The sequence below is a fragment of the Phyllobates terribilis genome, unplaced genomic scaffold (assembly GCF_046119375.1).
Source record: "Phyllobates terribilis strain yellow unplaced genomic scaffold, ASM4611937v1 Scaffold_2__4_contigs__length_985480577, whole genome shotgun sequence".
Lineage (NCBI taxonomy): Eukaryota > Metazoa > Chordata > Amphibia > Anura > Dendrobatidae > Phyllobates > Phyllobates terribilis.
Window position 1 is genome coordinate 821,541,390 of NW_027362762.1, and position 19,372 is coordinate 821,560,761.

General features: G+C 43.7%; 1 protein-coding gene and 1 long non-coding RNA gene across 2 annotated transcripts in view; one reads left to right on the top strand and one right to left on the bottom strand.

The window, feature by feature from the left end:
• The window catches only part of RTN4RL1 (reticulon 4 receptor like 1), a 281,906-nt gene that overhangs the window by 25,121 nt on the left and 237,413 nt on the right, over positions 1–19,372 (top strand). The window lies entirely within an intron of this gene.
• LOC141253007 (uncharacterized) overlaps positions 4,827–19,372 on the bottom strand; it is a 76,682-nt gene continuing 62,136 nt past the window's right edge. Inside the window, exons 2-4 of the long non-coding RNA XR_012314192.1 lie at positions 14,274–14,327; positions 6,338–6,427; positions 4,827–6,197 (exon numbers count right to left, since the gene is read on the bottom strand). This is a non-coding gene — a long non-coding RNA (uncharacterized lncRNA). The remainder of the gene's footprint in view (positions 6,198–6,337; positions 6,428–14,273; positions 14,328–19,372) is intronic.

Genomic DNA, 19,372 nt, shown 5'->3' on the forward strand with positions numbered 1-19,372 from the left:
CCCACACAAAGAGCATCCCACCAGCTCAAAATGTGGCAAAAAGCAGCTATAGAAGAAATAATGAGCTTTGATTGCAATTATAAATTGGGACTATGGTGTCCATTTTAAAGGATCCATGATTTATTTGACAATTTAGTTTGGATTCCCTTTGATCCCTCTCCTCTGAATAACTTTAACTGAGTCCTTCAGGTCTGTACTCTGTTACTACATAGTTCCGCAGCTTTATCTAGGGCAGCAACAGAGACTTAAAGGGGTTTCCCACAAACAAAATAAATTTTAAAGTTGATTAAGATCAATTTATTTTGGAAAAATGATAATTTCCACCGTTGGATGTGTTTAAAAAAATGTTCCTGTGCTCAGATAATCTTATAAATGTGCCCCTGCTGTGTACTGTGTAATGGCTGTGTCTGACCGTGCAGGAACATGGTCTGATCATACCATATCTCCTGGGCAGGGGAGGGAGGAAAATAGTATAAAGATATTACAGCACGGGATCACAGCTGGTTCTTTTTGTGAGATAAAGCATTTCCCTGCCGGTGTTTAAAAAATGAATTAAAAAATCAAAGAAAGAATTATTTGCAACCCCGTGCTGTAATGTCTGTATACTCTTTTGCTTCCTCCCCTGCCCTGGAGCTGTGGCATGATCAGACCATGTTCCTGCACGGTCAGACACAGCCATTACACAGTACACAGCAGGGGCACATTTATAAGATTATCTCAGCACAGGAACATTTTTTTAAACACATCCAATTGTGGAAATTATTATCATTCCAAGATCTATTGATTAAAATTAACTTTGTTCATGGGAAAACTCCTTTAATGTAAAAAGAACTAAGAATCTGTTTGCACCGAGACTGGTTCCACATGGACCACAATGGGTGTCATGGATATTCAGTTAGTTCCCTTGGAAATGTGTGTGAAGAGAGTATTAATATCATTTTCTCCACCAAACAAGTAATCCGTTAGTTTGAGCATCATACAAATTAGTCTTCAGCTCCCCCATACACATGAGAGCCCAGGTGACAGTCTCCTTTGGCGGCAGAGTATCTCGCAAGAAAATAAAAGGATCTGGAGTTCAAATTCCAACATCCAGATCCTTCTCTTCCTGACATCATTTGTGGAGAGTCGGGAAGCTTCCACACAAATCAGAAGGTCATTCGGGACCACCAAAAATGACAGATTCAGCAGAATTTCATCAACCGTGTATGCAGGTCTTATTTAGTTACTTTTATAATTATGGCCTGACTAAAATAAGTTATTCTGCCATTGTTTTTCAATTATCTTTCATTTTAGAGTTCTTCACCACATTTAGATAGATGTCATGCATAAGAATTTTTTGTCCGGGATTAGTGAAAGCAATCTACTTTTTTTTTTTTAAAGCAACACCACTCTTATCCCTAGACTGTGTCTGGTTTTGCAGTTCAACCCTATTTTAATAAGCCATATTTCTAGGCCCCCATATTTCTAGACTTATGAAAAACAATCCCTTACTCCTAGAAGAGTTGTTAGATCTCCTGGGAGAATACCTAAGGCTGGGGTTAGACTGTCATAGATTCTCTAATTTGAGAGAATGGGGCTCATTATGCAGATGACACTCTGATCAAACTCTAATCAGAGTGTGAGGATAGTGTGATCCGATTCTCTCTGATGAGAAAATCAGACCACAGTGTGAGGAGAACATGGAGAACCAAATTTCTCCATCTTCTCCATTGTGAGTGCACGGATGTCATCCGAGTGCAGTCCGATGATTTCCATTCACTGAGTGACTTGCATTTTGAGTGCAATCTGAATATTGGATCAAACTTGGGCATGTTGCGATTTTCCCGAGTAAAAAATCAGGCATGTGAGTGGCCACCTAGAGTAATATTGCTCTGAGTGCAATCCGATCTTTTGTTGGATTGCACTCGGGCGGAAAATACAGTGGTGTGAGTGAGCCCTAACTCTGCTTCATCTTCAGAGATTCCCACTGTCCAATTCACATTCAGTAGACAGGAAAACGCAATGATGGGTGTGGTCGTTAAAGGGACGGGATTAGAGGGAACTTTTTCAATGCCAGGCTTCACATGCTGCAGGAGGCCAACTTGACAAGTATGTTCTAAACTTACATGTTTTATTATTATTCTTCTTATTTATTTATATAGCGCCATTGATTCCATGGCACTGTACATAAGAAAGGGTTATATACCAAATACAGATATCACTTAAAGTAAACAAACTAACAATGATAGACTGATACAGAGGGAAAAGGACCCTGCCCTTGCGGGCTTACATTCTACAGGAAGGGGGAAGGAGACAGTAGGTTGGGGGGGTTGCAGTAGCTCCGGTGATGTTGAGGTGGCAGCAAGCAAGGTCATGGCAGGCTGTAAGCTTGTTTGAAGAGATGGGTTTTCAGGTTTCGTCTGAAGGATCCAAATGTGGAGGCTAATCGGAAGTGTTGAGGCACAGAATTCCATAGGAAGGGAGATATTCGGGAGAAATCTTGGAGGTGATTGGGTGAGGAACGAATTATTGTGGAGGAGAGAAGGAGATCTTGGAAGAACCGGAGATTACGTAAGGGAATGTATCGGGAGATTAGTTCAGAGATGTATGGAGGAGAGAGGTTATGGATGGCTTTGTAGGTCAGTGTTAGCAGTTTGAACTGGATATGCTGGGCAATTGGGAGCCAGTGAAGGGATTTGCAAAGGTAGGTAGCAGAGGAATAGCGAGGCGAGAGATGAACCAGTCACGCATCAGAGTTGAGGACAGACTGGAGAGGTGCGAGAGTGTTAGCAGGTAGGCCACAGAGGAGGATGTTGTAGTAGTCAAGGCGGGAGATGATGAGGGCATGCACAAGCAGTTTAGTAGATTGAGTGGTAAGGAAAGGATGAATTCTGGAAATATTTTTCAGCTGGAGGCGATAGGAGGTGGCGAAAGCTTGGATGTAGGGTTTGAAGGACAGGGCAGAGTCAAGGGCTACTCCGAGGCAGCAGAGTTCCAGCACAGGGGAAAGTGTGATGTCATTTATTGTGATAGAAAGGTCAGGTGGTGAGATGGGGGAAAGATAATGAGTTCAGTTTTGTCCACATTGAGTTTGAGGAAGCGAGAGTAGAAGGAGGAGGATATGGCTGCTAAACATGCTGGGATTATGGACAGAAGAGAGGTGACATCTGGGCCAGAGAGGTAGATCTGGGTGTCATCAGCGTACAGATGGTACTGGAAGCCATGGGATTTTATGAGCTGTCCCAGGCCAAGGGTATAGATGGAGAAGAGTAGGGGTCCTAGGACAGTTTTATGTAGCCATTGGCCATTGATGGAAACCACAAAAAAATGGAAAAAATATTTAATGCAAATCTGTCAATAGGGTCATTAATGATGGATAGATTAACAGGACCTATAGATTGAAGTTTCAGATTCTGCCTGGGCTTATTCACCTTCTTTAGGCCAAATTGCAGATTCCTGAAGGCTGTAGGATCTGTTCCTGATGACAGCAGCTCCTGTTTTACTTAGAATATTGAGCTGATCATAAGCCCTATGTACAACATTTACTTGAATATCCGTAGTATTGACCATGAAGATGAACGAGGTGTTTGCTTTCAATATGCATTTAGAATAATACCTTTGCTCGTCCTCTTCTGTTTGCTTTGTACTTGGCAGTTCGGGAATGGCTGAACATCTGTCTAAAGCTCAGACATGCCTCCTGTAGATCATTTACATTGGACAGTTCAGTGCCACGATTATACATTTTTTTATGATAATGCTTTTCCCATCTATCGGATGAATACAGACACTGCCAGGAAAGGTAAATGGAGAAGGTAGTATGGTGTATAATGTAGAGTGAGCACCTAAATCGATGACTTTTCTCATTCTTCATACTGAGAAAATGCAAACCAATTCAGTTCTCCATCTTTAATTTGAAATGATAACATGATCCATATTTCCGTACAAGCTGTTGACTACTAAACACAAGTGTGGCTCGGTTGCTGCATAAATGCATCAGTTGTGCTCCTATTATAAGGATATAATGATTTAATGTCAGCAATGTCAGAAAACTAATGATAGGAAAAACGTTTGCAGGAGAAGTGCCCATATTGCCTTGCCAGTGTTAAACCTGTCAATAGGAGCACCAATGTGTGCACTAGAATTTTTTTGTACCCTTGACACTGAGTTTGATGAGGCTGATGGGATGCAGGACATACACTGACTGAAGACCACCGATAGCAAAACACATGGTCACCAAAATTCTGCATAAAACGTGACACCAACATCCTGACGAGGCAGAGAAGAAGAACTACTCCAAAATATATTTCAACTGTGAAGGCACACTGTGTTGCTATTAAGAACATTTCACATGGTTAAAATGTCGATTCGTTTTGGATCATGGGTATTAGGCTGGAACAACATGGTTAAATCTAACGAATTGCCATTACATGGATAGAAGTACAATTCTATGGCGTGCTTCTGTAGGGAATAATCATTCAGCGAGAACACACTGGAATGGTAAAGTATTTGCAGGGATTTCTGTAATGTGAATACTGTTGATTTACTGTTCACAAAATCCTAATACAGGAAAAGGTGCTAGAAGAAAATAAAAATTGTGAACATTTTTTTAGATGTAAAGATATAAGGAATAAAGTGAATAACAGCGAGCACTGTGGGGATTCTCTGATGCTCGGCCTGGGAGTGGTCGTTTATGAGATTGCAAGTATGTGATATGTATACTCCCGGCCACATTCCAACTAGACGTGTGCAGCCTCACTCAGAACAAGTGAATTGAGTGAGGCTTCATACGTCTAGTCGGAATGTGGCCAGAAGCATGCATATCATATACTTGTGGTCACATAACCGCCCACTCCTGCCCTAGAGAATCTTGACAACACGCACTATTCCCTAGAACACAAATCTGCAGCCATATGCAGACTTTCGTGCCAAAACCTGGACAACCCCTTTAATTAATCAGGAGTGTGTGAAAAGTGGCATGCTCTTTTGTGCACCTGGCCACAAATCTTACTCCAGTCAAGGATTAGAGTAATATTCTTGGCATTAGAGCACCATAGTTCCTCATGATTTAGATGAACTGTGGTATCACGCAGTTAGACATCAGATCTCCATTTCACCCCAGCTCCACTCATTTTGGCAAAGATGGGCAAAACTGGCGTGAAGACACAAGAAGTCACAAAAATTTTTGCTCAACTCCACGGTGCACACAAATTTTGCAACCTTTTAAAGAAATTTACATCAGAATTCTGGTGGAATCACTTTGAAAAATTGGAACCTTTGTGTTCCAACAAATGTTGATTCCTTTTTTTTAGTTATCGCTATAGTGCTCAGAGCTTTGTGGACGGGTGCAGGAGCTGCCTGCCATTACATGCAGTATCTTCTTCCTTAAAGCTGACCAGAGTACTGCATGCTGTGATTTTTCCATACAATCCTAAGACACGTGGAAAATTGCTCAGGTCTGTTTTCTGTACTAGTGCACAGGATAACATTGGTCAAGGCACTATCTGTATGCGGTCCAATGCACACACAAATAAACCAAAAATACATATCTCAACAAGACGTTTTTATATGAAAAGACAGTGTACTGGAGTAAGATGCATCAAATTAATTAAGAGGCACACTCCTCTTAATGAATTTGCTGTATCTGTCATCTGCCGTGAACCACTGCAAGAAATGTACTCCAGTCAGAGACTAGAATAAATTTTTCATCTATTACTCCACTTTTTTGCCATAAATTATGATGAATTTGCCACATCCACTTCTCAAAAAGTTAGCAAAGCTGGCAGAACTGGCATCAAAATGCTATAGTCGCAACATTTTTGCACAATTACGAATGTGCTAAATGAAATAGAAAAGAATCAAACGTGATTCTTTGCCCATCATAATCTTTATGCAGTATTCTTTGAAGCCAATGTAGAGTGCTTTAACATGCATGATCTGTCTCGTAACAAAGGAATTGGACCGGTCTGCCACATGCAATAAATACCTGATGATCACAGAGCTGACAGTTAATGTTCCTTCCAGTAAACCTAGTTATAAATAAATCCCAGGAACTAGTAAGATATGGAAGACTTAGATCATCTTGGAGCTCTTTAATATTCGTAGATCACCTGTGACAGGCAGAACGAATGTAAAGGAATATGAGGGATATTCTGAATATAAAGACAATTGTCTTATTCATTGTAGAGAATGTGTCCAGGGAATCGAAAACAGAGGGAGATCTAAAAAAAAGAAAATTCATAATAAAATGACACATGTATCCAGTACAATATAATACCCTGGTAGAATTCATATACATGTACAGAAAATATGTATTTTACCAAATCAGTAAATATTTATGTCAGTCTTATGCACATCTTACAATAATCATCGTGGACTAAAACCCAGAGGACCATTCTTGGCTGTAATAACTCTTCATGTCTCTGCAATGGAGTCCGAGATAATCTCAACTCTGAAAGAGAAGATGACTTCAGGAATATGAAATGACAATAAGTAAAAATGACTACATAGAATAGAACAACAATCCATCCATCACGCTATACATACAGGAGAACCAAAAGGTATTGTCAACGGACACAGTCATCAACTGCTTTCCTATCATCTGCTGGTGGTCACAGAACCATTTACATTTATGAAGGACAATATCCTGAAGCTACCTATAGTTACACAGTATGTAATATTAATATATTATAAAGGATAGAGTTGAAAGGTTATCCCTTTCGTAGCAAATTAGCACGTATTTACAGGAACGGTGATAACTGGCTGATCGTAGGAGATCCCACCTTCGGAATTCCCACAGATCCAGAGTACGGGGCTTTGGTGGACAATATGAATGGAGTGATGACTTGAACCCCACAACTACACTCATTTTCCCTGATTCATCAAGACTAACATTTTTCACAACGGTCTTGTTGAGGAAGACACATGCTCTTATAATGAATCCAGTTAGTCTGAAAAGTGGCGTGTGCCTCCGTGTGCGCCTTGAAACAAATCTTTACTCTAGTCGGTAACTGGAGTAAGATTTGTTCCGTAAGGAACCCCACTGCTCGTTATGAATTTAATAAGCGGGGTTGCCACGACCATGTCCCACCCTAGCTCCACCTACTTAATGGGAACTTGGAAAAAATGGCATGAGACTACCAAAAGTTGCAAAATTTTAGCGCAATCTTGCATAGTGCCAATGTGCAACTTTTCAAGGCTTTTTATGCTACAATTATAGTGTAAAAGCTTGGCTGAATCAGGGTCATTGTCTATGGGACTGTTGGAAATAGTTATTGCCTGTGGATAGGCAGCAACTTGAAAATATGGGAATATCCCCAAACACGCTGTTCCTTATAGATCATTAGCCCCATTCATAGATTGCAGGATAAAAGTTTTCATTTGGTATGAAGGGCTGGAAGTGTGGATATACCATAGTAGGTATTTTATATTTATTAAAAATCTTAACATCCTACCTTGATTTTAGACCATTATTATAATACTCATGTTAAGTAGTCTTAATAGTTAAAGGGTTTGTCCCATCTTTTTCCTTCTGGAGTGCACCACTCCGGGCCCCAGCTTCCTCTTCAAGCTACAAGCAGGGGCAGCTGGCAGCTTTACCAGATCCAGCGATGCAGTCAGCATCAGAGCAGCCAGTTCTAAAGCAGTTCTAGAGTATGCAAGCAGCGTGTGCTCCTTGCCTTTTCTACGGGCCACTCAGAGATTGCAGGGTGCTCAGTATTCAGGGCAATAAGCAGTAAACAATATAATTAAAAATCCCTTTGGTTCTTGAGAACGGAAGAGATTTTTACTAAGAGGTAAAATGCAAGGTTGCTTGTTTTTACAAGAACTTTGCACTTTTACCCAATATTGAAGATGTACAACCCCTTTAAGTCATATCTGGGTAGTGTGTATGCTTAGATGGGGTTTATATTAAATATCTGCATTCTAAGTAAGCTTCCCTGATAATCATTTGATCACTACAGATCTGGAGTCTAAAACCACTGTATGTCACCAGGCGTAGCTTTGAATGGCCACTTCAGAAGAAATGTAGTTCTATGTATGGCCCATTTCGAAGAGTGGTTGACCACGTAGAGACCATATAAAGACTTGGCTTTGTCTACCAGTCTTCCACTGTAGCATTAAACATCCCCTCTCTGATATCCATATGCTCTTTTAGGGCATACTGGATGTCCAGTTTGGGCAACCGGATGACGATAGTCGTACAAATTTTTATCATTTTGGACCTGGCCACAGCACAGAAGCATTTTTTTCTCGGTAAATACGCTGCTTGTTCGAGCTTCAAAGCTAGACAGAAGCCAATTACATGGTAATAGCTAAGCAATAATCACTGAGCAGTAGGGGAGCGTATCATGGCTGGTTGAAATACATCCCTTTTGATTTCCTATCCCACTTTATTGTTGTTTGGTACTGTTAGATTGTTCAGTACTACCCTGACTTATCCTTTTATGTGCAACGCTCAAATACCTTAATACGTATTATAGTCACAATATGGTCAGCGAGCATGTCGTGATCAAAGGGTCGCTTGATCATGTTCATCCAAGTCCATGCATCACGTAACATCATGTGACTGATAATTGAACCGGCTCTATCATATGTCCACTGAGGAAGACGTTTTATTTTTCTTTTGTCCTTTTTGATCCTTGGACTTTGATTTGAAAATGAGTTCCCAGTAAATGAATAATTAGAAACTAGTGCTCCTAATGATGTATTTATTATATGTACTTGTATATTTAAACTTTTTTGCTTTTAATCTGTGGCCACCTTGGGGTACAGCGCGTTTCAGCAGCTTCTAGTGAACGTAGCAATGTGTAAAGGACAAGGGAAAGAGTTGTGACCTTATTATAAACCAATTACGCACAGATAACATGACATATGGGGAGATAAAGTGATTTCCCAATACCAATCCCACAGAGTAAATGAATACTGTAATAGGGCGATAGTTGGCGAACTATAGTGCTGGTCTGTCTGGAGGATAGGAATGGTGTGTAAACTGCAGACGAGGCCAGAGATTGGTGCTTCACCTGTTCATGACCTGCACCAGTCATTATGCCCATATAGTGAAAGGATACCTGGGGATCATAGGAGTAATATCAAGAAGGGGGCAAAAAGGGCTTTCAGCTATGATCTGTAGGCTTCAGAGTATTTGTGTATATTACATGCATAGTACACAATCTATTAACTCATAATGGTTATTACCACAGTGGATCATACAAGATGATATCAAAGAAGCTCATAGATGATGAATTTTCATGTGCATGTGACTTATAAGATGTATGTACATTATGAATAACACTATTTGTGACCATTATACGGCTTGCATCCTAAATTTTTCACCAGTTTTCCCCTCGGCAGGTTCTATCTCTAATTTTCAGTTTTCTCTGAGCTAGTGGAAGGAGACTAGCTCCTATGATGTTTCCCATAAACAGTATACAACACTGAGATGAGATAAAACCCTTACCAAAAAGCAGTTTATCTGTATCTCTCTGCTCCTCCCTCCCACTCCCTCAATAGATAGCTGTAATATAATTCCTCACTGAGCTGGCAGCCTGTCTTGTTGTGAGCAAGACATAATTTAGGTGCATTTCAGAGTGATTTATGCACAGCAAGAGATAGTCATACTGTATGGGGTAACTAGTCTGCAAATGGTTAGATTTTTTTTTCTGTGTGTACTGTAAATGAACAGTGACAATAAAAGAAAATGTCTAACTGGCTGGTAGCTATGGTTTTTGGTTGCTAAGGTTCCAGAGAAGATCTAATCTTAGATATACTAAATATTCTTCAATATTTTTAGTCTGCAAACATTGCTAGTTGTAGTATTACAAGTCTTGTCCACTTAAAAATAATTAGATGTGTTTCTAATATATTGTAGATGTATAGAATTTACTCATACGCTTACATTTCCAAAGTTGTCCCAATCTTCACATAAAGTTTAAACCAGAAGTTTACATACACTATATAAAAAGACACATATGCATGTTTTTCTCAATATCTGACTTGATTCTCTTCCTGATATCTTGGCTGATTTCTTTAGACTAAGAAGCAGTGTGTTTCAGGTGTGCATTAAAATACATTAACAGGTGTGTCTCTAATTAACTCAGATGTTGCCAAAAAAACTACCAGAAGCTTCCAAACACATGACAGCATCATATGGGCAGTCCAGAATTGTTTAAAGGCATAATAATCTTGGTGTATGTAAACTTTTGACTTTGCAGTAAGTAATAAAACTGCCTTAAAACATTCTCTCTTTCTCTCTCATTATTTTGGCATTTGGCAAATATTAAAATGATGGTAATCCTAATTGACCTAGAACAGGAAAGGTTAATTCTGATTTCATGTCAAATATTGAGAAAAAACATGCATATGTGTCTTTTTATATAGTGTATGTAAACTTCTGGTTTAAACTGTATCTATATGTGAGTGAAATCCACTCTCTTCTATGCCTTTTGAACCCAAATTTATAAGATTTGTTTTCGATCATTCGGGAAATCAATACAGCCCAGCCATGTATGGTGCACTCAGGTCTTCTCCTTTATTACCACATGTAAGCACTTAAATAGGGTCACAGACAAAGGAAAAGTTTCCTCTGAGCTATGAGCCAATAGGGACTTTAGGGGGTGAATAGAAATGTGAAAGTTCCCCACCCAGCAGTGTTATTTGATCAGCATTGAACAGGGGTTAGAAGACAAAAGGGATACCACAGTCACAAAATGCAATCAGTTCTCTGACATACACAATCCTGACTGCTCCACTTCAAGTTTGACATAGGAGAAAGTTTCTTGGTTAGGCAACCCATCAGTGCTGTGTGAGAAGGGGGCTGGCTGACTGGCTCATTTCAATAGCTAAGCCGGCTCCCTTTTCTTTGCATGCATAGCCACAAAAAGGAGCTGGCTTAGCTATTGAACGTGCAGCTTTCTTTAAAGAGCAGACACTGGAAACATGCTTGATGTGGAGATGTCAGAACTCAAGACTGTGCTGATATTTAAAGATCAGGAAGTTCTCAGTTAGCTTCACCCCAATTGATGATGAGAATGCTGAAGTGACAGTTTTGGCAGCATAGATCAAATCTTGATTGCTCATGCTATATAGTTCCTTTATTAGGTTTATCAAAATGATGACCTCCTTTTGCACCATGTCTGGTAGACATACAGTAGAAATACATTGAGATGCCCTGCGCCAGAAAACATACCAGCCATTCTCTAAGATAGTGATCATCAACTCTCGAGAAACTACATCTCCCAGCAAAACCTGACAGCTCTAACTGGTCATCATGTGGGTGGGGGAAGTGGGGAATTTGGGGCAAACTGGGAATTGTAGTTTAACAACAGATGGAGAACCACATGTTGGAGACCACTCGTCTATGGCAAAATGTAATGTCCAGTCAAAAAGTCTTGACCCCAAGAGCCAACACTATGCAGTGTTCAAAGTCTGTCACTGTCAGAGCCTGCAGACGTGTATAAAATAGTATGATAGCGAAGCAAAAAGTAATACAATTCCCAGCGTGCGCACAACAGCAAAACCCTCTGCCTATGACAGTGAAACTGTCAGAGATGCCTCAGCAAAGTCGGCTCCCATTGAAAGCAGTTAGTAATGTGAGTAAACATCTTGGAGTGTCGTAGCGTCTTATAAATTGAACGTTCTAGTTATCATATGCACTGTGACCCCTGAGCTGCCATCATCAGGGCTTGTAGCAATCCAGGTCTGTTCTCCCTCATTTGTTTCCTACAGCAAGGTTTTTTTCTTTCTTAGCTGAGCAGCCAGCACATTAGAATTTCAAAGGGCCTCGCAAAAGCAGAGCTGGGACAGCAGCCGTGCAGCTGCCTCACATCTCCTTTTAATAATTGAGGATAATTTATATGTGTTTCTAGCTCTTATTTTTTTTTCTGGCCTGTGCTGCTTGTCAGCTTCTAGTGTCTACCCTCTGATCACACTGCACCGAATCTCCGAAAAAACACATGGATCCTGAAACCTTAGTTTAGGACTGCTCGAAAAGTAGGTCTGTTACAAAGAACTAGCTCGGGTGAAAGGAGCCATATTTTACTACATGACGACAATGGATTTGTGAGGATGTCGCTATTATTATGGCTATGATACCCATACAATTTGTAAATCTGTATTATCTACATAAGAATGAGGCTGCAGCTTGATCCCTTATTTATTTGGACGCTTACAATCTAATTTTATCCTGCACAAGGCAAGATAAATGCATTTCCTGGACTGAAACGCGTGGCCAAGGTTCTCCCAAAGCATAAATAGTGTATTTATGAGCTGGCGATGGATGGATATGTTAAATTGTTAATATATTTCACTGCTGGGGGGATGAAAAGTGTTAATGGTGCTTGAGTGGCATGTGTGTGCGTGTGTGTGCATGAGCGTGTGTGTATGTGCATGAGCGTGTGTGTGTATGTGCATGAGCGTGTGTGTGTGTGCATGTGTGACTATTTGACTAATGGCATTGTGCCTGTAGATAGGACACACTGAACAGTATGTAATTAGAGGAGCATTGCCAACTCTCCCAGAATTTCGGAGAGACTACTGAGAATCCTGGCACTCTCGCTGCTTCTGCAAATAAGAAAAAGTATGAATATTCACCGCTCAAGGCTAAACAGTAATCACAGTTACAAAACCGGTATACAATTGGTGGTGAGTCTGCCAACCTTCCTATTTTAATCCCGTATGTGGCAGGAAAGCGACAGAGAGGTAGAAGCTGAAAAAGAAGCAGTACAGTGAGTCCGAACAAGGCAGCAAGTGTTAAAGCAATGGGCGATGCTCTGAATTTAAATGGGGTAACTAAGGAAGGAGGATTTTTTAACTTTTTCCCTGTCATATGTTATCCATATTTAAATGTACTACCTGGGATGCATCATTTAGACTATTCTGTGCTATGGAAGATGATGTTGCTCTATAAATCAGTATTAATGTAATAATCTATGGCGTATATCAGATATACTGTATCTGTAGAAGCATTGACATAAACATTAGTATCAGTACTTCTCGATACATAGTAACCAGATCATACAGGCAGCAAAGACACCGACATTTATTAATAACAATATTCTTGTATCAGATTTTTTATCCATCCATCCATTTATCCATCCATTCACCTAGTGATATCGTGCTTATCCATGACTTTCCCTATGTCTCTCATTTATTTTAGAAATACTTTGTGCCATGATTATACTCTAGGAGCTATTTCAGATCATTGCCACAGACTTTCTATAATCCACACTCCAGATAAATACATGAGAATGGGATACAATGTCTGCCTCAGTTTATTAAGAGTGTTGTTTGTGCGAAGAAATGTACTTAGGCTTTTTCTCAGCTTGTCCTATTGATTTTAGATGGATGAAAACAGCATGATAAATTTCATAAACTGCATTAGATAAAGAAAACGTAGAATATATTCCGCTGATATAGGACAACACCCAGAGTACAGACTGTACTGTAAACCTACGTATAACTGAGATGGCGGTTTTCTGTTACATGTGAAACCATATCTAGGTAATATTTGAGTCAATCGCTTTACCGACTATCAGTTATATCTATCTTTCATTGCTGCCTCCTTTTTTCTGCACTTGCCATTTCTAGTGGTCTAATGGTATTCTCCTTAAGGGAGTTGTCTGGTCTTAAACTACAAGTCTGAAGGCAATAGGATTACTCCGTCCTAGGTGCATTATTCTACATTTATCAACATTAAATCTCATTTGCCAAGTGTTTGTCCATTCAGACATCTTATCCAGATCGTTCTGCAATATTTTAATGTCAGGTCAGATTTTAATATCCTACATAGTTTGGTGTCATCAGCAAAGACTGACACTTTACTCTCAATTCCACCCACAAGGTCATTAATAAAGAAGTTAAAAAGAATCAGTCCTAGCGCAGATCCCTGTGGCACCCCTCTGCTGACTATGTCCCATTTAGAGAACGTACCATTTTTGATGATTCTTTGTTTCCTGTTTAGCCAATTCCTTACCAATCTGCATATAGTTCCCCCAAGTCCTTGTTGCTGTAGCTTCACTATAAGGCTGTTATGTGGTACAGTAGTAAATGCCTTTGCAAAGTACAGATAAATCATGTTAGCTGCATTACCAACATCCAGATTTGCACTTACCTCCTCATATAACCCCAACATGTCAGTTAGACATGACCTATCTTTCATGAATCCATGCTGATTATCATTTATTTATTATTCTCTGTGATATAACTCTGCAGGTCATCTCTTATGATGCCCTCAAAAACTTTGCACAGTACTGATGTCAGACTTACTGGACAGTAGTTTCCTGGATCCATCTTCTTACCTTTCTTAAATATCGGTACCACAGCAGCCATCCTCCAATCCTGTGGCATCACCCCTGTTACAAGAAAGTCTATGAGATACTATGAGATACATTGGTCTGTCAATTACTGAGCTTAATTTCCTCGATATCCGAGGATAAATGCCATCTGGGCCAGGGGATTTGTTTAATTTGCTCAGACGCAGGCATACTTTTGTTTTTGTTATATCAGGTTGTGAACTTTGATTTTTGCCTTGTTGAAAGATCCTTGGAACACGGTGTTCATTGGTGAACATGGATGAAAAGTGCCTGTTTAATATGTCAGCCTTTTCTTTGTCCTCTATAATTATCTTGTTATTATCGTCTTTTAAGAGGCCGATACCATCTGATTTTTTCTTTTTGGCATTGATGTATTTTTTAAAAAATTTGGGATTTATTTTAATGTCGCTGGCTATTCCTTTCTCTGTAGATAACTTTGCTAGCTTGATTTCTTTTTTACATTTCTTATTTAGATACTTTCGTATGGCGGATTCCAGCTTTCCTACACCCCCACCCCAATGGCAAACATGGTGGAGGCATAGGTTTTCTCCTGTCTGATACCTGCGCCTTCACCCAAATCCCACTGCCGCCCTCTGTTACACTCCCCTCTTTTGAGGCGCACTGTGTGCGCATCTACTCCCCCTCCAACCTCCAAATGGCCGTCATTTACCGACCCCCAGGGCAAGCCACCACTTTCTTAGACCACTTCACCACCTGGCTGCTTCACTTTCTTTCTGCTGACATCCCCACTATCATAATGGGTGACTTCAACATCCTCATCGACACTTCCCACTCATCTGTCTCTAAGCTCCTATCCTTCACTTCCTCCTTCTGCCTTGCTCAATGGTCTTCCGCAGCCACTCGTAAAGATGGCCACACACTGGACCTCATCTTCACCCGCCTCTGTTCCCTATTTAACCTCTCTAACTCTCCTCTCCCTCTCTCTGACCATAACCTACTTACATTCTCTGCCCTCTCCTCTCCAGGTCCACAAACCCCACTCCACAAACTTGCAGAAACGTCAAACACCTTGACCTACACTCTCTCTGAATCCCTCCACCCTCTTACAGACATAAATTCCTTACATGACGCAGATGTTGCTGCTGCTTTATATAACACCACAACAGCTGCAGCTCTCAATTCGGTTGGCGCCCTCACACATACCAAAACTCGCACAATCAGGCAACCCTGGCACACCAACCTTACTAAAGAACTGCGACGGGCCTCCAGGGTTGCTGAGTGGAGATGGAAAAGGTCCCAGTCCATCGAGCACTTCATCGCATTCAAACAATCCCTCACTATTTTCAAGTCCACACTCACTGCAACAAAACAAACATACTTCTCATCTGTTATATCCTCCCTGTCACACAGCCCTAAACAGCTATTCAACACTTTCAATTCTCTCCTCCGTCCCCCAGCGCCTCCTCCCTCTTCTCTCATCTCAGCCGAAGACTTTGCCTCATTCTTCAAGCAGAAGATTGACACCATAAGACAGAGTTTTTGCCTAAAGTCTCCAGCACCTCCTCATATCTACTCAACCTTCCTCCTCCAAACCCCACTTCTCCACCATTACGGAGATCAAGCCTCCTCTTTACTCTCCAAATCACATCTCACCACCTGCAAACTTGACCCAATCCCATCCCACCTCATCCCTAACCTTACCACAGTTTTCATCCCATCCCTAACCCACCTCTTCAACCTGTCACTAACAACCGGTTGTAATGCACACGCCCGGGCTGAGCGGCGTGTGCGTGTGATTCCACTGGACCGTGCCGGAGAGTGAATGCCTGGAGGGGCGTAACTAGGTATTCACCCGATCCGACCAGGGTCGCACGACGGCATACGACGCCAGTGCACCAAGGAGGAACCGAGCAGAGGGACCAGGTGCTACTCCAGGACAGACCCCGGACACGGCTGTTGACCCACACAGGGGAATACAGGAACAGACTGGTTAGGCTGGCACAACTGGTATGCAGGCAGGCGGGTATGCAGGCAGGGGGGTACAGGCAAGCACGGCTAGAGTGCAGACAGGAAGGCACTAGCAGGTAGGAACACAGGCGGGATAGGACCCAGTACACACTGGGACTCTGGAACAGAACCACAGATGTGGCGGACAAACACAGCAGAGTGAGGCCGCCCAGAGAGGTGAGCGAGAGCAGGGCAGGACGAGACCGCCCGGAGCGGTGAGCAAGAGCAGGGCAGGACGAGACCGCCTGGAGCGGTGAGTAAGAGCAGGGCAGGATGAGACCGCCTGGAGCGGTGAGCAAGAGCAGAGCAGGACGAGACCGCCTGGAGCGGTGAGCAAGAGCAGAGCAGGACGAGACCGCCTGGAGCGGTGAGCAAGAGCAGAGCAGGACGAGACCGCCTGGAGCGGTGAGCAAGAGCAGAGCAGGACGAGACCGCCTGGAGCAGTGAGCAAGAGCAGATCAGGACGAGACCGCCTGGAGCGGTGAGCAAGAGCAGAGCAGGACGAGACCGCCTGGAGCGGTGAGCAAGAGCAGAGCAGGACGAGACCGCCTGGAGCGGTGAGCAAGAGCAGAGCAGAGCAGGACGAGGCCGCCTGGAGCGGTGAGCAAGAGCAGAGCAGGACGAGGCCGCCTGGAGCGGTGAGCAATAGCAGAGCAGGACTGCCGGAGCAGTGAGCAAAAGGATAAGAGCGGAGCGAGACTGCCGGAGCAGTGAGCAAAAGGGTCAGAGCGGAGCAAGGCTGCCGGAGCAGCGAGCAAAAGGGTCAGAGCGGAGCAAGGCTGCCGGAGCAGCGAGCAAAAGGGTCAGAGCGGAGCAAGGCTGCCGGAGCAGCGAGCAAAAGGGTCAGAGCGGAGCAAGGCTGCCGGAGCAGCGAGCAAAAGGGTCAGAGCGGAGCAAGGCTGCCGGAGCAGTGAGCAAGGCAGAGCAGGCTAGAACCGCCGGAGCGGTGAGCAAGGCAGAGCAGGGGGGACAGGGCTCTGTTCACACGGAACAGACAGGAAGGGAAAGGCAGAGCCAGATACCCACAGGGTACTTGCAGAGTGTTATGCACACGCCCGGACTGACTGGCGTGTGCGGGTGTTGTGGTTCCACTGGACCATGGACCGGAGAGTCCCTGGAGGGGCGTGACTAAGTATCTGGCCGATCCGACCAAGGTGGCACGATGGCATACGACGCCAGTGCACCAGGGAGAAACCGGGCAGAGGGACCAGGTGCTACTCCAGGTCAAACTCCGGACACGGGGGTTGACCCACACTGGGATTACTGGAACAGGCAGGTTAGGCTGGCACAGACTGGTGGATGTAAGCAAACACGGCAGGTATGCAGATGGGTGGATACAGGCGAGTATGCAGGCAGGGAGGTACTGGCCGAAAGGACGGGCTGGAGCACAGAAAGGTTAAGACCCAGTACAGACTGGGTCACAGAACCGCAGATGCGGTAGACAACCACAGCAGAGAGGGAACGCCCGAAGCGGTGGGCAAGAACAGAGCAGGACGGGGCTGCAGGAGCAGCGAGCACAAGCAGGGCAGGACAGGACTGCCGGAGCAGCAGGCAGAAGCAGGGCAGGACAGGACTGCCGGAGCAGCAGGCAGAAGCAGGGCAGGACAGGACTGCCGGAGCAGCGGGCAGAAGCAGGACAGGACTGCCGGAGCAGCGGGCAGAAGCAGGGCAGGACAGGACTGCCGGAGCAGCGGGCAGAAGCAGGGCAGGACAGGACTGCCGGAGCAGTGAGCAAAAGGGTCAGAGCGGAGCAAGGCTGCCGGAGCAGTGAGCAAAAGGGTCAGAGCGGAGCAAGGCTGCCGGAGCAGAGAGCAAGGAGTCAGAGCAGGACGGACAGGGCTCTGTTCACACGGAACAGACAGGAAGGGAAAGGCAGAGCCAGATACCCACAGGGTATTTGCAGTGAAGTAGCAAGTGGACCACAAACTCACAAACGGGAGTACAGAGACAACAAGCAGGAGTTAGGTACGAGTTCAGACTCTGCAGAAAAAGGAAAGGAACGGACATAGAGGCAAAACAGGTAAAGGATAGGAGAGAGTTCAGACTGGAACTGAGTGTATGGAAGAGACCGACACTGCAGCGGGATACAGGAGCGGGTCTGGGAATACGGCCCCCAGAGAGGCGGGACGAACAGGCAAGGAGCGTGTTCAGACAGGACAGACAAGATACAGGAACGGGTCTAGGTAATCGGCCCCTAGAAGGCGGGAGGAACAGGCTAGGAGCGTGTTCAGACAGGCCTGGAAATACAGCCTCCAGGAAAGGCAGCAGGCAAGAGTACACAGACAGGACTCAGTTCAGACACGGGAACTGATACCGCAAGGCAGGAGACATAGACAGGACTCAGGTCAGACACGGGAACTGATACTGCAAGACAGGAGAAATAGACAGGACTCAGTTCAGACAGGAACAGATACCGCAAGGCAGGGACACAAACAGGACTCTGTTCAGACGGGAACAGATACCGCAAGGCAGAGACACAAACAGGACTCTGTTCAGACGGGAACAGATACCGCAAGGCACAGACAGGCAGATCTAGGAATACGGCCCCTAGAAGGCGAAAGAACAGGCAAGAAGCGTGTTCACAAGAACAGACCACAGTTCAGACACAGAACTGGAAAACAGGCAGGAAAACAGGATAGGACCTGGCATGTCAGAGACAAAAAGCCGACTGACAGGACACAATGCTCAGGCGCCATCTTGAGGAAGAAGGTGGTATAAATACCCAAAGATGGACAGCAATAGGCTGAAGGTGCAACAGGGGCGTGTCTGCAGCAGGTACAAGAAACAGGAAGTTCAGCGGGCGTCGCCCTATGCAGCCAAAACAGACAAACAGACAGCAAGGAGGGAAGCCAGAGAGACATTCTGGACTGGAGATCAAGTGCGCGCTCTTGCACAGTGGGAGATGGACCACCATGCAAGGACGCCGCCAGGTATGTTACACAGAGAAGTAGCGAGTGCACCACAAACTCACAAACGGGAGTACAGAGACAACAAGCAGGAGATAGGTACGAGTTCAGACTCTGCAGAAAAAGGAAAGGAACGGACATAGAGAAAAAACAGGTAAAAGATAGGAGAGAGTTCAGACTGGAACTGAGTGTACGGAGGAGACCGACACT